This window comes from Brassica rapa, chromosome A03 (genome assembly GCF_000309985.2).
Source record: "Brassica rapa cultivar Chiifu-401-42 chromosome A03, CAAS_Brap_v3.01, whole genome shotgun sequence".
Lineage (NCBI taxonomy): Eukaryota > Viridiplantae > Streptophyta > Magnoliopsida > Brassicales > Brassicaceae > Brassica > Brassica rapa.
The window spans coordinates 37,878,199-37,905,586 of record NC_024797.2 but is presented as its reverse complement, the minus strand read 5'-3'; the positions used below and the strand labels follow the sequence as shown (position 1 = coordinate 37,905,586).

Genomic DNA, 27,388 nt, shown 5'->3' with positions numbered 1-27,388 from the left:
GGATACTTTTTCGTAAAAACTTCGTATTGGTTATTTTTTACGAAAATCATATTTTCATTTAACTATCTTTTCGGAAATACGATTTTCGAGGGTTTTCGGGTGTTAATTCTGTTATGATCATTTTTGACCCTAACAGCGGTTTTCCGCCACTACGAGACATCCAGCACCATATTGACCTCGTCCGTAACGCCACCTTGCCCAATCGAGCTCACTATCGAATGAGCCCCGCGGAGCATGAAGAACTGCGACGCCAAGTAGAGGACCTATTACACAAAGGGTACGTTCGCGAGGGCCTTAGCCCTTGTTCCGTACCAGAACTCCTCATCCCAAAGAAGTACAAGTCATGGCGTATGTGCGTGGACAGTCGGGCAATCAACAAGATCACAACCCGTTACAGGTTCCCAATTCCACGCCTAGACGATATTTTGGACCAAATCGGAAAAGCAACAATCTTTACCAAACTAGATCTCAAGAGTGGATATCATCAGATTCGGATTCGACCTGGAGATGAATGGAAGACAGAGTTTACAATGCGAGAAGGTCTTTTCAAATGGCTAGTCATGCCATTTGGTTTATCTAATGCACCTAGCACATTCATGAGTATCATGAATCAAGCTTTGCGTCCATTTATCGGTAGATTTGTTGTCGTCTATTTCGACGACATTCTCATCTTCAGCTCCACTTTGGATGATCACCTTTGCCATCTCCAAGACGTGTTACTAGCGCTTCGTCGAGAAAAGATTTATGTTGCGCGGCAGAAGTGCGAATTTGGGGTATCCAAGGTCTTGATTTTGGGATATGTGGTATCGGCGGCAGGTCTTCGCGTAGACCCACATAAGGTATCAGCGGTTGTAATAACCCTCACAAGCAGATATAATTTTGGTCTAGAAAAATCCCGCTCGACCAGTTTGGAGTTGGTTCGACCAAAATTAAAATAAAAATCGACCGATGAATTATTCTTGATGGGACTGTCCCGAGGCCAAAATACCTACTCTTAATAGTTCTGACCAAGTGTTAATTATTATGGTCGAGTTTTATCTAAGCTGGACGAGAACCGATGGACGGGAAACATTTTATCGAAAACTGGTCTTGAATACTTTCAGCTGCTTGCGAGTCATGTGCATGTCATGTGCTGCCTGGCTGCTTGCTTCCTTCCTGACCTGAACATGTCACTTGCACCTTCCTTCTTGCTTACTACATTAAAGTCATGTGAGTTGCACACCTGCTTGAATTTTCTTCATGGAAAGGAAATGACATTACTTCATGGGAAGGAAAGTGTGATTCAGCTCACCACATGTCTCATACTGATCTGAAACTTTTGTCCTTTCTTGCTGACTCTTCTCCTGCTGTTTCCCCTGTCATATATCACCTTGTCCTCTTTCCTGGTCGAGCTCATTTATCTCAGAAAAAAGAAAGAAAAATTCATAGAGAAAGAGAGAAAGAAAGAAAGAAAGAGAGAAAAATCTGTGAGGAAAATCAATGAAACAAATCAGAAAAAATTCAGAGAAGAGAAGTGAGCTTGCACGACACTTTCTCACCCTCTTATGACTTTTATCAGTGTGTTCTGGTGTGGCAAAGAGGTGAAGGTTTGGCGTCCAACAGTTTAGAATCACCCAAGTTCTTCAGCCGTTGATTTTATCGGTAATATCGAGATCAGTTTTGCTTGAGCTTCAGTTCTTGTTAGGTAACCAAAACGAGTTGTTCTGTTTCTGATCTTGAACCTATCATGGATGTCTTGTTCTGATCAGGTTAGACGTGTGTTCAGCTTGAAGCTTATAGCAACAAAGTTCATTTAAACCTTGAGAAAACCGGTAAGCTTTAGCTTCTAGTTCAGAACAGTTTTGCTTTGAATCAGTGGACTGATTTGCTAAGCTTCTTGTCCTGGATCAGTTGTCTACACCTTTGTGTGGTTCAGTTTTATTTATTTTTGGATTAAATCAGCTGATATGAGCTGATTGGATTTAATCCAAACTGAAGTAATTTTGTCCTCAACCAAACTGGTAGGAGCTGGTCATAATCGAACCCAACTGATCTTAGCTGAGTCTAACCATACTGATTTCTTCTTGAACTGGATTGATGAACCTTATATCCAACTGTTATGCTTTTGGTTCAGTTGGTCGAAGAGATTGAAATTACCAGCCGGATCATGCCTTGTCCTCATTCTATTTTGGGGAGTTATCAGCAAGTGATGAACGTTTAGCTTGAGCTCGAGTCTAGCTTTCCTTAGGCAATCTCATGGATTAAAGGTGAGTCTAGATAGATGGTTGATCAATACTGAATGTAGATGATTGATAGGCTTTGTCTCTTGATCAAATATTGAATTGGTGAGGTGTTTACTTAGTGTAAATACTTAATAAATATTTATGAATGTTCGTAGAGGTTTATTCCGAACCTTAGTACTTGTTCTCAAGTACTAATGAAAGAAACCATTGAGTGACCTGTTTACAGTTTTTCTTTCTCTCACTCGATCTTTAATCTTCCTATCATTCTCTCTTTTCAGATCGAAGTAAAAATCTCTTCGAAATCCCAAATGGAGTCTCGAGCCGGTGAAGTTTCGGGTACTGCATGTGAAGAAATCTCTGAAGATCTGCCCCAAATGATGTTCGCCGATAGGGAAGAACCAGTTGGAGTTAGAGATCTAACCTATCAATCTTCGCGGGCGATAAATACAGTTTTGAATTCCCTACATGAAGACGAGATCCGTTATTTGTGGGCATCGTCTTTTGGGAAGCTTGTTGAAATTGCTGAGAAACCTGCATTTTATGGGAGATTTGCTTGATTTCTTCTTTCAAGAGTGGAAAAGAAACATGAGGCGTGGTTCCGGTTTGCGGGGAAGCCGATACGGTTTTCACTTCGTGAATTTGCCATTATAACCGGTTTACCCTGTGGTAGAAATTCTGGAGAAACCGAAGGCGAAGAAGAAGAGAGCAATTAAAGATAAACCGTATTGGCCTGAGTTGTTTGGTGCTGTAGAAGATATGAGCATTTCAAGAGCATTGAAAATGCTCCAAAAAAATCTGTTGCCGATAAAGAGCTTCGGATCAAAGTTGCATGCCTGGCCCTTATTTCGTCTGTGTTACCTTCCACTAACCTCAAGATGAAGATGAAAAATCATTATGCGGAGCTTTTGGTTGATATTGATGAGTTTCTTGCGTATCCATTGGGTTGTGTCGCGTTCGACATGCTGATGACTAGTATCAAAAAAAGAGATGAGATATCTCTTTCTCAAAATACAATCGCACTGAAAAGTTTTGTACTAGCTCTTCAGCTTGTCATTGTTGAAGATGTTCTCGCATTGACTGAAGTGGTTCAAGAAGTATGTTTGTGACACCCCCGATCGTAGATAACCGGAAATGACACGGTCGATGTTCCCTGATGGTCGACCCGAGGTTCTCGAAATAAATCCGATCGCCTTAGACCAACAACCAAAGAACACAGACGCTCCTATCGGATATTACTCTAGGCTTTTAAACCCGATAAAGCAATATTCGATAGTTAGTTTGTCCCGGACAAGGACTAATATCATATGAGAACTCGTGATTTATAAACATATTTTTATACATTATTTATTTACTTTAAACATTTTACAAAGTGTTATAGTTTTATCCTACGGCCTATTGCCTAACAACGTTTTAAGTAAATATATATCAAAAGGTACGTTGCAAGGACAACAAAATACTACCGCTGGTTGGCCGTTCCTTCTGTCCAGAAAGTAAAGTGTCTCCCGCCTAAGGGTTACCTGCACACACGAATGAGTCATGAGCAACTAGTTTACTCAGTGAATCTATAATCACAACACAATCAATAATAAACAAAACAATTATCAAATACATATACATGATCATGCAAGTACTAGTACTATACTTTAGTATACCAATCATCATTGTGAATTCTTATTTTAAACATCACTTCCTCAACACCCGCCCGTTACCAAACTCATATAATACAATATATATACTAGGCCCGAGAAACCACTAAGGCTAACCGAGAATAGTGAGTTAGCATCACCATCATTGTCGAATGTCCGGTATGAACAATCCGACACTGCATCGTCATGCAGTACACTGTCTCCAGGGAGCTACCCCATCATCGTGTCTTCATGACTTTGTTCCATTCGCAGGACCAAGTCACGGTAATGCGGGGGCTTTAGGGATAGTGAATATAACAAGACTTCACATGATTTTACTTCCATAATTATTCCAAAATTAATCCTTAATAAATCATAATTAATCCTTAATTAATCCCAGATTAATCCTTAATTAATCACAGATTAATCTTTAATTAAACCAAGATTAATCCTTAGTTAAACCAAGCTTAATCCTTAATTAAACCAAGATTAATCCTTAGTTTTTTGCAGGCAAAATCAGCATCGATCGACAGGCTACGAGGGCCTTGGATCGATGGCAAGAAACTTGTGGAGTTACTTCCTTACACAGTAGCAGAGGTTGACAAGATCACATCCAAGATCTACACTGCTCTAGACACCATGGAGGAACGACTTGACAAACGCTGCGATGACATCTACTTTCCATTCGACAACAAAATCAGTGGACTAGACAACCACGCAGAATGGCTACAGAAAGAAGTCAAAGCCATTCAGAGGCAACTCGCAGTTCAACACCAGATATCAGCATCGATCGACAGGACACTAGCGAAATCGATCGATGGCAACTCGCCGAGATCGACCAACGAACACATAATCGCATCGATCGACGCCGAGTCTACACCAATCGGTGAGCAGCTGATACACAAGACGGTAGAGTCAATGCAACAGGAACTGACAGAACTTTCAGCATACACCTATGACAACATAGGCTGGCACCAGGTCAGCATTGACAACGTTCAAGAAAGGCTACAGAACATCTCCAAAGTACTTGAGAAGATGGATGACAAATGGACAAGAAATGATGAGGCCACAAGAAGTTTCATTGCATCTTGGTCCAGAATGCGCAGAGAAGACGTGGATGCTTGCTTTCCAACAAGCAGCTGCTTCTCCACCCAATAGCCAATCACTACCACAGTCAAGCTAAATGACTATAACCAAGCGCTGAGTGGGAGGCAACACACTATTAGGTATTTTAGTTTGGTTTTATTAGCTAGCATTTAACTTCTTTCGTTTTATTTCTTTCAGATTTAGGAGACCCAAGTAGGAGGACCTGAATATCGACCGACGACGAGACGTCGAAATCGTTCGACATAGGCAACCACAAGACGATCGATGTAACACTTACCCATCGATCGATATCTACTCCGGTCAGATGTATCTTCCCTACGTGTTACAATTCGTACATCATAAACTATTCATCATAACTCCGGCTGAGTTACAATGGGACAGTGTAATTTAAGTCTGGGGGGAGATTTACTGATATAATTTATTTTATTCTTATGTAAAAAGGAATTTCAAATAAATTATGCTTAGCTATTGAAAATAGGGACTATAATCTTATATTGATTTAAACATGAATATCTAACCAATCTTTAGCACCATTTTAGATTTACTGATTGCAGATAGCACTAAAGATGCTAAAGCGGATCAACCTATCAACTACACACTTACCTTGAACCGTATGAAGTAACCAAAGCTGATTTCCAACACTAAACCTCACATAACCGCTTGTCTTGGGGCTTGGTATACATGGGATCGAATTCTTCAGACAGGTTTGGAAGGTAACGCCTGGTTTAGATTATTTATCACATTTTCTCTCTCTAAATTTCGACCTTAGATTAGTTAGTGAGTATTATAAAAATATATATATATAATAATAAAAATAAATAAAAATAAATAAGATCTATTGTTTAATTAGGACGAGTCTGAACAGGACTTGGTGGCTAAAACCATTAAGGCTTGATTCATAAAGACTCAAATAAAAGAGTTCGAAACGGGACTTGGAGGCGGCAATCTTCAAGGCTCGCTTTCGCAAAGAACTCTTGGATATAGGTAAAAAAGAAGTGAACAAAATTTGGTGGCAACCACCATTAAGTTTTGATTCATGGAAGCTTGTCCAATGTTGGTCACTGGTCCTACAATGGAAGCAGACTTTGACTCAAGAGAGAAATTTAGAGAGAGAGAAACTAAGAACTAACTTTTACCTACAGCTCCAGATACCTGTCTGAAATCCTTGCATCATGTGATCGATATTGCCAAGGTAAAGCAGTCACTTTATATTTACGCTAAGAAATGAAATCAGTAGAGGGGATGTCAGACGTGAATTGATGAGTTGTGTTATGTTAGAAATGGTTGCTAAGCAAGGATATTGCATAGTGTGCTTTTGTGATTAGGACTTTTTAAATGTGGTTGCAAATTGAGGAAAAATTTCTATGTTTTAAAATCTTAAATCCCCAAATTTTTTCAAACCTCTTTCAGAGAGACTGCCTGTATGTTTTGCTTGAGGACAAGCAAAATGGTAAGTCTGGGGGAGTTGATATACCTTGGATTTGACCCGTTTTTATCCATGGTATATAAGTATTTTACTATATATATATCTATGTTTTCTACTCTTCTAGGTATGTTTTCAGGTTCAGGTGCATTTTGGAGTAAAGCTATGACTTTGGAGCATTTTGGAGCTTAAAGGACATTTTACCCGAGCTGACCACTTAGAGGTCGACGAGAGGAAGAATAATCGATCGATGCGCATCAGTGCTGACGATCGATATCAGGAAATGCCTCGACATATGAAGATTAATATCGATCGATGTACACAAGTACCATCGATCGATGTCGAGACACCAGACGCGACATTTTGGATTCAGCAGACTTAAAAACCAAGGCCAAGCCAAATTACCAATATGCCCTGACGAGTTTTTAACCTAGTAGAATATATACTGCCTAAGTGTTTTGACGACAGAAAGAAGAACAGAGCTTTTTCTAGACCTAGTTTTGTTACAAGTTTCATTTGGGAGAGAAGATCACTTGTGATTGGAACTCCTTGTTTCTATTTCTTTTCATCTATTCTATGAGTTTCTATTTCTCTGTTGATATGAATTGCTTTGCCATGTCTGAGTAGTTCAACTGTTAGATCCAGGGTTCAGATAGGTTTGTGGGATTAGCCCCAAACTATAGATCTGCCTTGTTGTGATATTCATGATAGATTTGTATTCATTGCTTATTTTAGCCTTGCTAACTAGAACTTGATCATAGGATTGCATATTCAAGCACCTTTGTTATCCCATCCTGACATCTATCTATCTATCATATTAGGATTGCTAGAGAGGGCTAACCGCCAATTTAGAATCTTAGTAGGGCATTTCATACTCGCGCATATGCCTGGCTAGAACACGTCGATCGATGTCCTCAACTGACAATCGATCGACGTTGGCAAAGGTGTATCGGTCGACGTCTTAATAGACTATCGATCGACACTCTCTCGTTGTCTGCATACTAACCGGTGAGACACGAGATCTAGTCTGTTAACCAGTGGTACATGCGACAGCTGATCACTGAGTTAAGCGAATGAGCTCTAATATATCATGCATGCAACAATTAGGCATCTATAGGTATTATAATCTCCAACACCTGAATAGTGGCCCTGCATCTAATATCATTTCCAACCAAGTTACATTTATTATTTACTCGCTTGTTACTATTGCTATTTCATTTAAACATTTACAACCTTTAGAATTAATAAACACTAGATTGAATTGTTCCCTAGCTCCTTGTGGATTCGATCCCTTAGTACTACATCTGAACCTCTTTTGATGAGACTAACACTCCTTAGTGTAATTTGAGTGGTATCACCCCCCTTAAAAGAATTCGTCCCCGAATTCTCAAAATACAAGTGTACACCCTTTACTGGACGACTGGGGTATTTGAGAAGAGTTATAGGTAATCAGCTCGGAACTTATCTTCATCCTTCCATGTTATAACAACTCTCTGTCACTTTTCCCAAAATACTTGAACTTGCAAAATTTCCCTCTTCTATTTGTTGATACGATGTTCGCCTATTCGCAAAGGACCTTCAGGATAGGTGAGGTTAGGTTGCAAGTTCTCTGGTAGCTGCAGCTCGACCATATTCGGATTTGGTATATTCTTATGCAGTATCGACACATGAAATACCGGATGCATAGGCATATCGGGTGGAAGTTCTAGTCTATAGGCTACTTCTCCAACTCTAGCAACAATTCGGTATGGTGTCTTTGCTATTGCAGCAGATCCGGGTTCTAAGGTTATACTAAAGGGGTTACTCCTAGACGGCGGCAATCCCTCTAATGCCTTAAATACGTCCTCATATTCTCTGACTACTGGTATTTCTTCCATGTTCTGCTCTTTCTCGTCTTCAACTGGTCCAGCAACCAAGGTCACTAAGTATACTCCTTCATCCTTCTCCAAAAGGTTTTCAATTCTCAATGCTGATACTAATGACACTTCAACACTTGGTACTATGGTGTGGTAAGCTAAAGGGGGTTGGGTATCTCTCTCGAAAATAATATTCCCTCAACCACAATCAAGGTGAGCTCGGTAACTTGACAGCCAAGCCATCCCTAAGATTACCTCGTACCTCTCTAATGGGAGAACTAACAATGAGCCGGGAAAACCATATCTTGGATAATGATTGGAACTCTTAGATTGCAGCCTTCAGTTTCAAGAACTTGATCTCCGGGAGTTAGAACGGAAACGGATAAATTCACCTTAGTGAATTCTCCATCGAATCTATATGCTACTTCGGGAGCTACAAAACTATGTGTTGCTCTCGAATCGAAAGGATGTGGGCGGATATTCCACCCACAAGCAAAGTCGTTGAAAATAATTGACTTTACCATCAATTACTTACTCAACAACTTTTATACTATTTTTTTTATATCACCAATTTACCAATCATTTTAAAATTATGCAACACGCAATTGGATAGGAAAACAAACCTGAAATCGGACCCTGAGGTGGTCCGGATGGTCCTGGTAGTTCTAAAGCGTAAGCCCTACCAGCAGTGGCTTGACGCTTAGCAGGAGGTAAGGGTAAAGGTGGGTTAACTGGTACAACGGGTTGAGCACTCGAAACAACTGGCTGAGCAAGATGAGTGTGTGGACATGATGTCGCGTAATGTCCTCGCTCTCTACACGTGAAACAAGTAATGTGAGATGGTACAGCCGATTGGAACTGTACCACGTTCGGACAATCTCGCCAAACATGGCCCAGCTGGCCACATGTGAAACAAGTCGGGGTTCTAGGTCTAGAACCTCCAGAATGACCACCACGAAAAAACTCTACCTCCTCGTCCTTGCTGCATAGCAGAATGCGGCTGAGGATGGAACGGAACAGATGGACGTCTAGGTTGTGCGGAATGGCTAGAAGAAGCTCTCTCAGCAGCAATGGCCTCCTCAACGTTCACAGCACGCTAAACAAGATCAGCAAGCCTATGAAACTCTACTCCCTCAAGTCTGCTCATGATATATGGGTTAATTCCTGGAAGGAACTTACGGATAATCATCATCTCGTCATCCCGACCATAGTGGACATACTTCCTGAGACGGGTGAACTCTGCCTCATGCTTCGTAACAGATAATCCTCCCTGAACTAACTCTATGAATTTAATCTCCAATCGATTACGGGCCTCCGGTGGAAAATGCTTTCGAATGAACGCTGTACGGAACTCAGCCCAACTCAGATCAAAGTCTCCAAAGTTCCTCTCTACGCATAACCACCAACTTGTGGCGTCCTTCTCTAGATAGTAAACAGCCACGTCCTTCTTAAATTCTTCTGGACAACGGGTTGCAGCAAAGTTCTGCTCGACATTGTGAAGCCACACATCAGCTTTAAAGGGATCAGTGCCTCCCTTGTAATGCTTCGTCCCCAAGTTCTTCATAATCATGACTATCTTCAGGAAGTACGGATGAGGAGTGGTAGGTACTGGAGCTGGCTGAGCACGCTGTGCGTCATGATGTGCATTCAGTGCTTGATGTTGCAAATTCACCATCTCAGCCATCAGTTCTAGAAGTGCTATTATAGCTGGATCAGTTGGCGCTGGTTCAGGTTGTGCTGCCGGAGTAGGTACGGTAGGGGTTGGTGAAATATGAGCGGCAGGAGATGCAGGAGCTGCGGGATGATCTCCGTACACTGGACTATCATGTACCACATCCACCTCGATGTCCATAAAGTACGGGTCCGGAGATAGTGGCATGTGCATCGGTGTCTGATCACATGACCCTTCAGACGGGTCAGTCACAAAGCTAGAGCCCGACGGTGTAGCCTCAAAACTAGGAGTCGGAAGTGGTGCCGGAGTAGATGGCGGCGAAGAGTCTGAAGATGATGAAATAGGTATCGGTAAATAATCTCCACCACGATGTGCCTGTCTTGGTGGCATCTGCAACGAAAGATCATGGTAAGTTTCTACCCAGGTCTATCTATTTCTAAAAGAAGGAACAAACCAGCATATCCTAATTATCCTTGCAGCACATTTTTGACTCGAAAATTATTTGAAACAAGTCTCATTCTAGCATCGTATAACCATGCTCTGATACCACCTTTGTGACACCCCCGATCGTAGATAACCAGAAATGACACGGTCGATGTTCCCTGATGGTCGACCCGAGGTTTTCGGATTTATATAAATCCGATCACCTTAGACCAACAACCAAAGAACACAGATGTTCCTATCAGATATTACTCTAGGCTTTTCAACCCGATAAAGCAATATTCGATAGTTAGTCTGTCCCAGACAAGGACTAATATCATATGAGAACTCATGATTTATAAACATATTTTTATACATTATTTATTTACTTTAAACATTTTACAAAGTGTTATAGTTTTATCCTACGGCCTATTGCCTAACAACGTTTTAAGTAAATATATATCAAAAGGTACGTTGCAAGGACAACAAAATACTACCACTGGTTGGTCGTTCCTTCTGTCCAAAAAGTAAAGTGTCTCCCGCCTAAGGGTTACCTGCACACACGAATGAGTCATGAGCAACTAGTTTACTCAGTGAATCTATAATCACAACACAATCAAAAATAAACCAAACAATTATCAAATACATATACATGATCATGCAAGTACTAGTACTATACTTTAGTATACCAATCATCATTGTGAATTCTTATTTTAAACATCACTTCCTCAACACCCGCCCATTACCAAACTCATATAATACAATATATATACTAGGCCCGAGAAACCACTAAGGCTAACCGAGACTAGTGAGTTAGCATCACCATCATTGTCGAATGTCCGGTATGAACAATCCGACACTGCATCATCATGCAGTACACGGTCTCCAGGGAGCTACCCCATCATCGTGTCTTCATGACCTTGTTCCGTTCGCAGGACCAAGTCACGGTGATGCGGGGGCTTTAGGGATATTGAATATAACAAGACTTCACATGATTTTACTTCCATAATTATTCCAAAATTAATCCATAATTAATCCTTAATAAATCATAATTAATCCTTAATTAATCACAGATTAATCCTTAATTAAACCAAGATTAATCCTTAGTTAAACCAAGATTAATCCTTAATTAAACCAAGATTAATCCTTAATTAAACCAAGATTAATCCTTAGTTAAACCAAGATTAATCCTTAATTAAACCAAGATTAATCCTTAATTAAACCACGATTAATCTTTAATTAAACCAAGATTAATCCTTAATCAAAACCATGATTATTTCATAGTTAAGATTAGTAGTACTTGAGAACAAGTACTACAATTAGGATTAACCTCACTTTAAAATTATTCTTTAAGTGTAAGGGTTTATCATGAGTAAACACAACACCATTCTTAAATATTCAGACACTTTACTAACTTAATCAAGGACTCATTCATGATCTATCTCAACATCTGTCTAGACTCACCTAAAGAATAGTCTTGAAACTGGCTTGGACAATACTTGAGTTCCTCTTGAACAAAGCTGAATGGACCAAGAGACTGAATGGATAGGATGGGATTAGAAAAGCTCCACACCTTAGCAAAACAAACTAAAGGACTAGATGGCCTCAACTGATCCTCTTCTCCAAGTTAAGCTTGCAGCCGAACTTCTGATCTTTCTCAAAGTAACAGACTGATTTAGGGTTCAAGATTAGATCACAGGAATTTTTTCTTGATTTATTTTCCTAATTTTCTCACTGATTTTTCTGTTCTTCTTTCTCTCTTTCTCTCTGAAATTCTCTAGGTTTTTCTGTAGGTTTCAGAACGTGGGAAGCAGCTGGAGGAGAGTAAAATACAACCTGAGGTTACTTCATATGAGGGTTTAGCTCATAACCAAGCTTGGCTGAGAGCAGACAGCTGGCAACCTGTTTCATCATCTACACCATACTGTCCTTTCCCTCCCATGAAGCAGTTTCCAGCCAATCATAAATAATTAAAGGAGGAAGCAAGCACACATGCAGCTTGTGGTGGTCATGTGCCATTTACTGAAGAAGCTAAGTAAGCAGGCAGGTGCAAGTCAAGTGAATGAATACTGAACAAGCAGGCTGGTGGAAGACATGAGTCTGTTCAAAATAAATTAGGCAGTTGGTTGATGATTTTAAATAATTTTCAACCAAATATTCCTTGTCTTTGTCTCTCGTCTTGTTCCCGGAAAGTCTCGTCCAGCTTAATAAAAATTCGACCAAAATATTTAAGACTCGGCCAAACTATCAAGTGAAGGTCTTTCGACCACAAAACAGTCCCGTCGAGAAATTAATCTACCGGGTCGATTTTTATTTTTATTAATCATGGTTGAACCAACTAAAAACTGGTCGAGCGAGATTTTTCTCGACCAAAAATTTATTGGCTCGTGAGGGTTATTACAATGTTCATCCTCTGAATCGGAGAGTGATGATGAAGAAAGTGATTGTAGGATTCAGAAGACGAAGAAGAAGACATTGAGTCCTGGGCACACTCGAGAAGTTGACAAGAAGGCAAATTACTTACAGAAACTATGAATTCATGTAGTTTTACAATTATTTTGAAGTTGGTTATCTTTATTATTATTAGTGTGGTGATTAGTCTAACAAACAAGAGATGTTCATTATTGTATACTATTATTAGGTTCAAGTTTGGAGCATAATCCCCCAAGATCCCGACCGTCCTATAGATGAGTCATGACTAATGTGGCAATTGAAGTGCTCGACGTGAAGGTGGAAATTTTGGTTAAACTCATCAATGCGAACCATGTATTCATGAAGGAGATGTTCCGTGGAGGTGCTACAAAATTAGATGTAGAAAGGATGCGTGAGAAACCAAGAATACATGCGAGAAAGAAGACGGCATCAGTGAAGGGCAAAGCTGTAACTTCATTGGATGAGGCGAAGATTATCTCCCTTGTAAGTGGTATTCTTAAACCCGAGATAGAGAGGTCGATGGGAAAGTAGCATCGGCGATTGCATCGGTTCAAGCTTTGTCCACCGAGGCTATATCGCAAGAGGCTAGTGTTTCAAATTGGAAATTCTGAGTATGGTGCAAAATGCTCTTTCTAAACATGTTCTGGAGAAAGAAGCGATGACGCCTCCTCGGGTTACCACAAGCAAGGTTCCGTCAGGTGCTAACATCACTGCAGGTCCGGTCGATGCTAATGACGAAATTCTAAAAAATGTGATGGCAAATATAAGTGATTATTCCACGCCTCCTGATTCTGTGGACCGTGTGCAAGTAAGTTAGTTTCAGTTTACATAGTTTACATATGTAAGTTGGACAGATTATGGTGGAGTTATATGTTAGTTATAATTTATGAACAAGTGTTTGTCAAGTAACCGGATTAATTAGAAAGTCAAAGGACATAAATGCTACGTATATATCCGGTTTTTGTTTCATATGTGGGTTTATCTTACCACATGTTCTGTATCGCTAGTATTTTGGTATATATTGGTTTATCTTTATATGTTATGTACGTTTGTTTCATATATGTGATTCTTGGGTCTAACTTTCCTCCATATTTCTTCTACTGTCTACATTTCCCAGCTTTCTGATGGAAGAACTCGTAGTTATCGTCCGCAAGGTATTGCATCTCCTGGTATGTGGAATGAAAATAATGGTGGAGCTACGTATTCAGCAACCAGTAAGACCAATGACAGAAACAAAACCGAGGTATTTAGTTATTATCATTGCTCTTGCTCTTTCAGTATATTAAATTTTTGTCACCAAACTAAATCTGTCCTTTAAACCACTGCTAGGGTATTCCTTCATTTGACTTGGGTGTTACTCAAGATGTACGTCCACCAGTAGCTGTTCAAGATGCAGAGCTCGGGGACACTGGGGACAGGCAATGTGAAGAAAGAGTTGATGATCCTCAGCCATGTCGAAAGAGCAAGAGGCTAAGGCTGGTCCCTCCCCCCATTGATCACTGACTATCAATGCGAAATTGCAATTCTGAATCGTGCTCGTGAAGCAAAAATGAAGGGGAGAAACTATTATGACTTCAATGTAGTTGAAGAGAAGTTCGCTAAATTGTCCATCATACTCCAAAAACCATTGTAAATTTGATTAAACAACAAATGTGTTCTTGATGGTTATTAGCTATATTACTAACTTGTTCTATATCTCAATGGCCAGTGTGATAAATGTGTCGGGATTGTCTGTTACTGGAAAAGACATTACCGATATTGCCGAAAAAACTCGCCCTTTGCCCGGGAAGGTAAGGAGGAAGTCGCATCTAAGCTTATTTTACATAGGAAATTGAAATTTTAATCGGAATGTAGTTGCATCTTATCTTATTTGAAAATTTAATCCTGAATGTAGATAGGTGCGAGATTGTGTTTAGTTGCATATTGGATTCCATTTTTTATAAACCAACTAATGCATACTTCACTACTCCGTATTTAATATTCACTTCATGATTTGCGCATTTTACGTTTGCGTGTCAGGTGTTTGCTATTGCGGCTGGTTCGGTCTACGTTCTACAATCAAGTTGGCAGTAGAGGTGGCAAGATACCTGAGTTCCTCGATAGTAGGCTTGTCTCCTTGTTGGCGAGGAACTATGATAGGTTCAGGAGATCAAAGTCTAAAGAATCATATGTCTTCGCTAAGGGGTTGGTAGACTGCCTTGTTAAGAGTTGCAGCTCAGGAACGCATCAAGCCGATTCTACCTCCCTCTCAATGTTGACAAAAAACACTAGATTGGGTTATGTGTGGATTTCCCAAGTGCTAAGATTTATGTCTTAGATTGCAATTCAGCGGTGCGTAGTGATTCTCAGCTGGCTCTGGATCTTCTTCCCATCTCTGATATGTTCCCTGCTTTATTGAAGAGTAGTGGTTTGTTAGAGATCCCCGGAGGTATTGGACTTTTGTCAGAAAGAATAAAAGGTGTTGCGCAAAACAACAATGCGGCTGACTCTGCTCTCACCGCCGCCTTGCTTATGCAGACGCATGCTCTGTTTGGACCCAACACTTGCAGGTGTATTACTCCGGACGTACTTGGTGATGAGGCACATCGTGCTGCTGTTATGTTGTATGAGTTCCATGAGAAGCTCCAGTAAACTTTGACTCAATGACATGTAGTTTATCTGTTATGTTTTGAATTTCCTTCTGTGAGAGATTATTCCTTCTGGATTGTGGGTTCTTTAGTATCGTTCTTAAACTCTATTTATGTTGCATATGTCTGAGATTCAATGACGTTTAATACTTTTTTTTCTACTCCTTTGATGCTTATTTGAACTGTTTTTCTTTTCATAAGTATGGGTTATTTAGGTGCATGTTTCAAGTTTATCGGTTTCACTGTGTAGGAATGCTTAATTACGTGAACTCACCAAATTTTTTCCTCTTCCAACTAACACTAATTACAATTCATTTGGATCTTATTTTTGTCACAATGTTGTTTATAAAGTTGAATAATACTGTCAAATTCTTGTATATGCAATTGCTTATGATTGTTCTAATTATTAGAAGTTGATTGGTGTAATTGCTTCTTTTAATTGTGTAACCGGTTATAAGTTATTGCTTTTGCATTGAACTTCACAAAACTTTTTTCCCGTTTCTACGTACACATTTTCAAGTAGTTTTTCTTTACGCAAATATTTAACATAAAAGAGCATATGGCCAACAGAAAAGCATATTACACATAAAGCTATTACACATAACATGCATAACAAAAGAAGCCAGAGTTTTAACATACTAATTAAGATTCATTCTACATTCGTATGGTAGAACAGAAGGGCTGATAGCATATGTCAAAAACCATCCTAACTCCGTCTTTTGTATAAGCCAAAATATTATTACTTTTGCTGCCTTTTCACATCAACAAGATTTTCCCATATCTCCGGTTGCTTCTTTTACTTTAACGGGGTTAATAGCGTCATCAGCGGCATCATCTGGCACTGTTGTGGGGGTGATCATAAGGACGTCCTCCATCATTCATTTGCTCCAGAACCGATCATGTTTGAATAATATGTCTGCCCGTTTCGGCGCCCATTGCGGAACTTTCACCTTCCAATTATCTATGACGAAAGAAAGTGTAAATATAAACACAGTTGCAGAGGGGCTGCATAATATTTTGTATGGACATAATAAAATTATGTTGTGTTCTTACCTGGAAAGAATATTCTACCGGTTAGACGGTCTTGAGTACCTACATTACCTTTACTCATGGTTCCTTCACATTCCAACTGAGGTTTATTCCTACCACTTGAAGCACTTGAAGAGTCCTCGCTTAAGAAAAGTATAGGGTGTCCTAATGGGTTGTCGGGGCTGCCTATGTTGAGTGAGCTGTGTGGATAGCCGACGTGTTCTGATCCCGTTACTCCATAGATTCTTTGGAGCTCGACTGCATATCTTGAAGACATTAAATGTTCCCAATATCCATTCCTTTTTTCCTCTTCAGGCGAAGTTGTGGTAATGGTATGGTGTTGATCAGTAGGGACAAATCTCCCCGCGTGTTGACTGTTACGCAGAAATCCCCTCGCAAAGCTACCATGGGTAGTCGAGGGAAGTCTGTTCAGATTTCACGCTCCACTGGGGAAGCCGTACATTATACATGGAAAGTGGAAAAAAAGTTTATGTAATGGTATTTATTATTTTTCCTAAGTTACTATATGGACGTAAGTAATATTGATTTAAATATGAAAGTATGTCGATCGCATACTACTAATCTGATTCAGTTATGTGGCCATAGTGTTGTACTCGCTCCGTCTGATTTGTACTACCCATTCTTTCAAACATAACGTTTGGGTGAATATGGAGAGGGACAACGTGATTGCCATTACCATCAGCAGCGCCGCGATTAAGGTCGAAACGGCTTTTGGCTTTACCATCTTCAAATGAAAATCGATAAACACTAACCATCTCTTCTGGTGTGAAAATTTCATTCAGCACTTGGTCGCTACAGACTATCTCTTGACCTCTCACAATCGTTGCAGTATATTTAATTTATAAATTTTAATCCATGTAACACCAAATCAGATAAATAAAGTTTTGGTTTAAACAACAACAAGCTCTTAATATTACCCATAATCGCGTTCATGTGTGATTCTTCAGTAACTCCTTTGCCAAGAAAAGACCAACTTCTGATCTTAAACGGCGCCCTGCATGTGAACTGGTACTGGGCGACGTCTTCTGCGCCGAAGATAACATAAAGAGTTTGCTCGGTATTCCATTTGTGGACACTTGTTAGCATCTCAACGTCAGCAGTGGTGGCTATGTTGTGAGTTGGGCACGTCTCACCGTTTGGTTCTAGCATCCATGTAGGTAGTTGAAATGTGATTAAAAGTGGGGTTCCGGGAGTTAGGTTAAAGACACCTCTAACAAAACCCCTAACTCTATCGAATTGTTCGTTGTCACGGATGAGAATATATTGACGCAAGACAGATTGATCTTGGGTGAACCTCCATACTTCCTGCTGCGATTTCGACCATCGTCCCTTCATAACTCGGATGAGTCGAACCATCTGAAAGAGTGTGAGTTAGTAAAATATTTAGACTTTTCACACAAATATCTTTGTAAATGACATGAATATGTGAAACAACATGGAAAAGTCTTACTTTTCTTTATGTCCCTTGTCTAGTTAATTAAATATATATTTATAAGGATCTGCAAGTTACCCGTTTTAGTGACTTAAAATTCGGAACTACTTCCTTTACCTTTGATCTTCTTTCTATTGGTAGATGAAATAATCCGGTTTATAAGAAGACGAGGTTGGTGTATATAACTGAACTTATAATGTCGTTTATATAGCCACAAATTGAAACGGTGAACCGGTCATTTTTTTTTAATATTTATCAAACCAGAGAATCCATGACATATCCAGCCATTAATGCTCCGCAGACTACCTATTCTTAGGGTATCATCATGACGTCCCCTTTTGACATGACAACACGTGAGGTCTTCATTTTTAATAAGTTTTAAAATGTTTAATAAGATCATTATCTTATGTGTTACGGTTTGTAAAAGTCTTCTTCCGTAAGCTATGTTTAGAAATATCTTGAATAGTTCCATCGTTGCGATTATAGTGCCACTGGTTTAGGAATAGTGACACCGGTTCAATTACAGAGCATCCGGTTGATGCTACGCCTACTAATCTTTATATTGGTGAATTAGTATTATTTACCTTATTTATTTATAACTTCACTTATCTGAGGTGGTTATATAGTGGTGGAGAAATAATGCCATGTAATAGAAAGTGTTAAACCAACTAGGGAGCCTTCTACCTTCTCTCCTGGATATTTGTGTGTTTTCCCAAGACATAGAGGAGGCCTAGGACGTGATCATCCATGAACAAACTCCATCACAGGGTTGTTCCCAACTCCCAGGATACTGCTTTCCCACACACCTCTCTCCTTAAGGCTCTCTTGACCATAGGAAGTGGAATCCGGCCATCTCTTTTCTTCCCTGACTATTTGTGTGTGTTCTCAGGTCCTGGAGGACGATTTGGGTGATGTCAACATGAATCAATACCAATCAAAGGGTCGTTCATAACTTCCCCTCTGATCTCTCCCAAAACTGCCTATTTGTGGCCTTCACACCACTTTTGGGGTTGGATGTTGGATCCGACCAACTCTCTGTGTTTTCTTTGTGTTTCATGGTGTAGGAGGAAGCTCTGGTGTGCCTGAAAAGGCACGGAATTGCCTGCCTTTTATAGAAGAAGGGATGGTTACTTCTCAACCATTGCATCCCTTCGATTTCAATTCTGGCCACTGATTTAATCAATGGTCCAGATCACACCCATTCGCCTATGGAAGTTACCAGACGTCATGAGCCTGCTAATCCACTCCTAAACAAGTCACACTGAAGCCCTCACGGATTACCCAAGCCCATGGCTCAATCCCAAGAGCCCACTGGCTCATAGCCATCCTTGGCCAACCAACCGACCCGGTAACCGCCCGGACCTGTCCTACTGGTCCGAGACCTGAACACTCAGTCTAGCTGAGTTGAGCTGATCCCCAGCTGAGTGAGGTAGTCCATCCAGCTCAGGGATCTGACACACTCTACTTGAGCTCCAATCGAGCTTCGTCTAGCTGGTTGAGCTTCTTGCTTGAATCGCCTAGCTGCTAGACACTTCGTCCAACTTGGTTTCTTCATCTTATTCAATCCTTATAAGTCCCTTGGTCTATTTCTAGACCTATACTAAGTTTTTCCATGATCCATGCTGGCTTACACTTGGTGAGCTACCTCCGAGCTTTACCATTGTACCGTCCAGCTACTGTAACACTTGACCAACTCCTTTGAGCTTGTCTCTAACCAGTTTTGGTTAAGTCTCAGCTGTCTGATTCTCTTAACCACGTTTTTGGATCATGACATGCTTGTCTTTAGGTCATATGACCTTACTGGTGCGTCTCCTCGCACCATGGCTCGTCCCGGACGATCCTATCCAGGATCGGGGATACTACATATATTAATAATAAACTATATGCATTTTTAATAAACAATATCAAAATAACAGGCAAAAAAATTTCACACCACTTTTAATGATATTAAAGCTACTAATTAAACCCTACATTCTAAATTTTCAACTCTAAACCTTAAATATAAACCCTAAACTTTAAATCTAAATCCTAAACCCTACATTCTAAATTAACATTCTAAACACTAAACCCAAATCCTATACTTAAAACCCAAATCCTAAACCCTGAACCCAAACCGTAAAACCTAAATCCAAGACTCTATATCTTTAACCCAATTATAAAACAAAAAGCTTTAAAAACATCGGAAGTACACGTTACAATAAATTCTTTATTGTTCGGATGTATTGTGTTTCGATCAGAATTTATCCAAAATTCGTATGTTTTCTTTGGTTCTAAAACCTATGTTTTTGAGGCTATCCGGTTATTTGTCAAGGATATTAAAAACAATAAACCCCCGAAAACAGAGATTAACCCTAAGTAACAAAACTTAGATTCATCCTCTGCTGCCGCCAGGATTTACCCAAAACTAAATTCTAAACCATAAACCCTAAATTCTAAATTCAAATTCTATACCCTTAACCCAATTCGTATATTTTGAACCCAAATTCTAAACCCTAAATCCAAACCGTAATCCCTAAACCCAAACCCTATATCCTAAAACCAAAAAGTATATCCAAATCGCAAACCCTAAACCCTAAATCCAAACTCTAAATCCAAACCCTATACTCTAAATCTTTAACACTAATATAAAACAAAGGCTTTACAACCAACGGCTGTACGGGTTACAAAAAGTGCTTTATGGTTTGGATGTATTGTACTCCAGACAGGATTTACCGAAAAGTTGTATGGATTTTTTTTTTCTGAAACATATGTTTCTGAGGCTACCCGGTTAAGTTCAATAATATAAAAACAGCAAAACCCTATTTAGCATCATAAACCCCAATTACAAAACTATAACATATACCTTACACAAATATATGAATCAGATACCATTAATCACATATGAAACCAAAATTCATAAGAACCTATAAACCAAGATATTTACTATCCTGACAAAATACAGAAAATATATATAGGACAGAATTGATCCAAATGAATGCATTGAACCTTAATCTATCTGCTCATACAATGGAGTAAAATTAAATATTCCTGTCAAAAATACATAACCACTGCCATCGATTGACTTAGTCACAGTCATATTAAAATAGAAAATTTTATCCTTAGAGACACATTTCATATTTCCAATTACTGAATAAAGCACATTAGACTTTGAGGTCACTTTCACCTAGTGAATTGACCTATATACCCCTAAACTAGCTATTCTTGTGTTCTATTACGTTTCCTAACCAAACAAAATTGACTGATTATAAAAAAGCCAATAATCCATTAATTTTGGAATTATGTTGAAAACCAATCCTCTTTAGCAAAATATAAAAACCTAAATCCCTAAATCCACTGAGACTCTTCACGAAACCCAATCACATTTTTTTCTCCATTTCAAAACAGAATCTGGAAAAATCTCTCACCTCTTACAAGCTTTTATTATCGAGACTACCGGTTTGGAGAATCTCCCTTGCGGAATCAAAGCTATCAGAATCGATCGGCGCTGTGGTTCACTCCAAATCTCCGACATGGAAGATCCTTTTCTCTCTTCTATGCTCCAACATGAAATTTTCTAGTTTAGTTTTGTCTGAGTTCTCAATATAAACCTCAACTCCATGTTCTTCTGGTTAAATCTGCATAAAAGTTTTATCCTTTATTCCTCAACTCTGACATTCACTCGCCACCTATCCTTGATTCCTCACCACTTCACAATTTGTCTGACCACTGCTCGTTGCACAATCACACAATCTCCGTTCACACACTTCGCAACCACTCCACTCCTGACCACTCACCGCCCATCCACATAACCTCTGACCATAAAGCTGCCGAACAGCTGACGCCTAACCACAACAACCTTAGTAACCCGTCTCATGTCGCCACACATGATACACCTAATGGGTACCTGTTGTTTTGCTCTTAATGTGCCCTTCAGCTTATGTCTATTCATGTACTTTAATGCCACAAAATGAGTATGTGTGGCTCTTTTGGTATTTAACTAACATATTGCATACTCATGCCTACCTTCATCCCATGTCCACAGCTGCGTGTCCACTACAAACCTAACCACTGATTCAATACGCACACAACGACTTCACATGCATCCACGCCAATCCCATCCAAGTCCAAGTAACGACCTTGCCCACCAAATTGTGTACACAGAATTTGCCCACATAAAACTTTGTAACATTTTCGTGTCCATATAAATTGTATCCACAGAAAGTTGTATAAAGGAAAAAGAGGTTTGTAACGTTAGAGAGTTATAGCGAAATCTGCTTACCTTCTCTCGCACCATCTACCAAACACCCTCGTAGCACTAACATATCCGCCGCCGTTAGATTTTTTAGGTTTTAAACAGATCCAACGACCAAAAACAATTCACTTTATTCCATACACCTATTTTTTGACTTAACCTCTTTATCATTTATTGCAACTGAACGAAAACTTAAGAAATTTTAAGTTTGACTCTTTAAAAGCAACACACTTCTCTTTAGACAAAAGGAGGGTTATTTTTGTCCGAAAAATTACAGTTGCCCAAAGAATGTGTGCCAACTAGAAAATGAGTCTGTTAGTGAAAACTAAAGTCACAATGTGTCTCTCAACGTAACTCTCTCATTAAAATAAGAACCCTGGGGAAGTCCGAATCTAACTAGTTTCATTTATATCGTCAAACTATATTCTCTTCCTGGATCCTTGAATATCGTCAAACTATATTCTCTTCCTGGATCCTTGCAATCCTATGATCAAGTTCTAGTTAGCAAGGCTAAAACAAGCAATGAATACAAATCCATCATGAATATCACAACAAGGCAGATCTATAGTTTGGGGCTAATCCCACAAACCTATTTGAACCCTGGATCTAATAATTGAACTACTCAGACATAGCAAAGCAATTCATAACAATAAAGGAATAGAAACTCATAGTATAGATGAAAAAAAATGAAAACAAGGAGTTCCAATCACAAGTGATCTTCTCTCACAAATGAAACTTGTAACAAAACTAGGTCTAGAAAAAGCTCTCTTGCCGTCAAAACACTTAGGCAGTATATATTCTACTAGGTTAAAAATTCGTCAGGGCATTTTGGTAATTTGGCTTGGCCTTGGTTTTTAAGTCTGCTGAATCCAAATGTCGCGTGTCTGGTGTCTCGACATCGATCGATGGTACTTGTGTACATCGATCGATATTAATCTTCATCTGTCGAGGCATCTCCTGGTATCGATCGTCAGCACTGATGCACATTGATCGATTGTTCTTCCTCTCGTTGACCTCTACGTGGTCAGCTCGGGTGAAATGTCCTTTAAGCTACAAAATGCTCCAAAGTCATAGCTTTACTCCAAAATGCACCTGAACCTGAAAACATACCTAGAAGAGTAGAAAACATAGATATATATATATATATATATATATATAATAAAATACTTATAAACCATGGATAAAAATGGGTCAAATCCAAGGTATATCAGGGAGGAACAAAAGAAGAGCGTGCAGAAATATATACAAAAAGAAGAAGCCGTTGAAAGTCTTCCCTGGAAAGACGCGCATCTCACCAGATCTCGGGCCGCGGGATTCAAAATTCAAAAAGATTCATTCGCAAAAGAAAGGAAGAAAAATATCAGCTGAATCTCTGATATTAAAAGAAGAAATCATCCGGGAGCGGAAAGGACTCCTATCTTTTTTGACCCGCGCGTGAACTGCACGACAAAGCTCTAGCCTTGTCATCTCCAAAGAAGATAGAAGAAATTACTATCAGATATCGACTGAACACGAAGGGACCGATCCTTACCTAGGTTCAGAATGAGTTCCCACTTGAGTGGAACCTAGGCTAACAAGATCATCGGAACAGGGTCCTGCCTAATGGGAGCCTACTGAGAATGAGCAACCCCGGTTGACTTGAGTGCACAGGTTATTCCCCGACTTTGATGACAAAGTCGAGAAATAAGGGGCAAACTGTTGGGGAAAAATATCACGGTATTCTTTCCCCCAGCCTCCAGGAAGGACTCAGATCCCTGGATCCCTGATAAATGGGTACCCCGGGTCCCCACCAGAGGGAACCCTGGGCTCGATCCCTGGACCCTACTCCCTTCCAAGAAATGGAAAACTTCCGACAAGGAGAACCTTCCATATTTCTCAATATGAAAGAGTTTAACCTAATGAAACCGACTTCTAGACAACTATATAAGAGCAACAACAGCCCTCAAGCAAGGGATCGACTTCTCCAAGGCTTAGAGACTAGGGTTAGACGGCTAGAATTAGGGTTCTTATAAAACATCTTGTAACGATACCTTGTTCTTGCCTATTCATCTAATAATACGTCTCTTCAAGCCTATTCTATTATTATTCTCTTTAAACATCCTAGAACCCTTACTAAGTAACCACAAACACTCGAGGTTTACCAGCTTATTCATCGTTCTGTGGTATCCTAAAAGAGCCTACACAAAAATCCCTAACAATTGGGGCCGTCCATGGTCCCAGTTCTGCTATGTTTGGATCAGCCCTATTAGGGGGAATGCCCTGTAGCGCCTGAAACACGTCCTCGTACTCACTGACCAGCGGAATCCCGTTCGGGTCACCAGCCCCTTCAACCTCCTTAGTGGCAATTATGGCCAGTAAGCCTCACAACCCTTCTCAAGCATCCTTTCCACCTGGATTGCTGATATCACTAAGCATCCAGAGGTCGGACAAATACTTTGGAACCTGATCGGGGGTCCACACCCACTCTCAAACTGCACCCAACTCCAGTGACAGTCCAAGGTGGCCCGATTCTGTTCAAACCAGTCCATGCCTAATATCACCTCGTGATTCTCAAGGCGGACAACAATCAGATCCGCAGGTATTACCATGTCTATGATCAACAATCAGATCCGCAGGCATTACCCTGTATGTGATCAATACCGGGATGTCTCTAACCAGCCCTAGTGAATCCATCACCTGCTCACCGGCTTCATTCACTATGAGAAGACAATCCCCTATTCCCATCTGGAACAAACCATTTTCGATCATTCCTGGACTACCAAAACTATGTGTAGCTCCAGTGTTTAAAGGTACGTGTGTTTCCACACCACCGATCATTAAGTACTTACATGACTAGGATCTCGGTTTGATCAAACATTTGGAAAACGTTCCATACAATTCTCCAAAGCATCACACTTCTGTGAACGTCCCATAACATTCACAAAAGTGTTTATAGTATACCTCAATCCTCATCATTGTGGGAACCGAAATTCGCACTGTCGATTTCCGTTTAAATAAGGAAACTAAGAAAACCCTAGTTTCCCAGAGGACCCGGATATCTGTTAATTACCACACGTCAAGCAATCAGAACACGAGAATAACAACGATAAAGATAAGAAGTCGAAAAGAGAGCAAAGTAGATCTTATTCCGAATCTGCGTATGAACGTTACAACAAGGTATAAGCCTGGGCTCGAGAGCTGTCGGCGAGATTCCTAGTTCTAGCAACCCTAAGACGGCTAAACCTAATTGAGTCGCAGCTCGAAATAACAAAAACGGAAAGTTGCCTAAATCGCTCTAAGTGCTAAGTTTGCTCTGAAAAAAAGTTCTCCTCTGCTCCTCGCCTAGGACTCCTTATATACTAGCTCCAAGGTTGGTTTACGCTTTTACTCTTCTGCCCTTAAGCCGTCATAGCAAAAAATGGAGATATTCCGTTTTTCCCGATCTTCACAATTATCTTCAAAACTTCCATATTTATCCGCGGAAACTTGACATTTATCCTTCCTCGTGGGCCAAGCGTGAACCATGCTGTGGTTCACGGGCTTTTGGTTAGGAAAAATAGTAGGATGGGCCTCGAGTCGTGTTTTAGGTCCCTTTGGGCCGTCTTCCGACTCGACACGTTTACTACGAGTTTTCCGCGGTTTCTAATCCGCGAAGTTTGATCGATGAATTAGAATAGCGGGAAACATGGACTGAGCTTGCTACGGTCTTCGGGAGATAGCATTCGAAGGTTTGACGAGAATGCAAGGACTAGGGTCGTATCGATGTTCGGAAAGGTTCAATCGCTACACCGCGACCGAACTTTGGCTCGAGCCCGGTCGCTATGTAGCGACCGAGCGAGAGGAGCGCTCGGTCGCTACGTAGCGACCGAGCTTTGGCTTGAGCTCGGTCGCTACGTAGCGACCGAGCGGGACGATCGCTCGGTCGCTACGTAGCGACCGAGCTTGGCTCGAGCTCGGTCGCTACGTAGCGACCGAGCGGGACGATCGCTCGGTCGCTACGTAGCGACCGAGCGGGACGATCGCTCGGTCGCTACGTAGCGACCGAGCTTTGGCTCGAGCTCGGTCGCTACGTAGCGACCGAGCGGGACGATCGCTCGGTCGCTACGTAGCGACCGAGCGGGACGAGCGACCGAGCGGGACGATCGCTCGGTCGCTACGTAGCGACCGAGCTTTGGCTCGAGCTCGGTCGCTACGTAGCGACCGAGCTTGGCTGAGCTCGGTCGCTACGTAGCGACCGAGCGGGACGATCGCTCGGTCGCTACGTAGCGACCGAGCTTTGGCCGAGCTCGGTCGCTACGTAGCGACCGAGCGGGACGATCGCTCGGTCGCTACGTAGCGACCGAGCTTTGGCTCGAGCTCGGTCGCTACGTAGCGACCGAGCGGGACGATCGCTCGGTCGCTACGTAGCGACCGAGCTTGGCTCTCGCTCGGTCGCTACGTAGCGACCGAGCGGGACGATCGCTCGGTCGCTACGTAGCGACCGAGCGGGACGGACGTTCGATTGCTGCGTAACAACCTGTTTCGAGCTTTCGTCGGATATCTCGATTCTTTCTTCCGCGAAGCTCTTTCGTAAGGAAGAATCTATTTCGAAAAGTACTCTTCGGAGAAACTCTTATTTTCTTCTTCGGACGTTTTGAATGTTAAATTTGTCGTAACCGTTTTTGATGTGTATTGGACGAAATTTACATTTAAAACTCCGCGAGATAAAAGTTGTCGAGGCGACGTTCCGAACCCATACTTCTATAAGTAGTGAGCTCTTGTCATTCATTTTCTTCACACCTTTCCTTCTTTATTTCTTCAAAAACCTCTCTAGCTTCATAACTTTCCTTTCAACATGTCTTCCTCCCAAGGTGATAAGAAGGATTCCGACGTCGAGATGGGTGAGGCCACTTCTCCGGCTCCGGTTCCAACTTCTCCGGCGGAAGTGCCGGCTTGTGTTGCCGGTCATCTTTCTTTCCGAGAGAAACTAGTTCGTCGCCAAGCCGAGAAAGGATTGGCTCAGACTGGCTCCGAGTTTCCGTCTTCCTCCGAGCAGGTCGTTGCCCCGTGTCATGGGACCGACGTCGCGGCTCCTCTCCCGCAAGTCCTACCTGCGGGATCTTCCACGACTCCGATCCTCGTCGAGGACAAAGAAAAGGCCGCTGACTCTATGCCTCCGCCTCCGGCCAGAAAAGAAATCGTTCTGGCATTGCGTGCTCCTAGCGCTGTCCAGGTTACTCAGCCTAAGAGTCGGAAGAGGAAACTGGCCAAGAGCGGTGACGGGGAGACTTCGCAGCGAGGTGGGTCGAGCCTAGCATCGGGACTTCGTGGA

General features: G+C 41.0%; 1 long non-coding RNA gene across 1 annotated transcript; it reads left to right on the top strand.

Moving 5' to 3' along the window:
• Positions 1-11,776: 11,776 nt before the first annotated feature.
• On the top strand, positions 11,777-22,110 carry LOC117132953. Its single transcript, XR_004456722.1, has 2 exons — positions 11,777-13,820; positions 13,913-22,110. It is a non-coding gene; the product is annotated as an uncharacterized LOC117132953 (long non-coding RNA).
• The last annotated feature ends 5,278 nt before the right edge of the window (positions 22,111-27,388 follow it).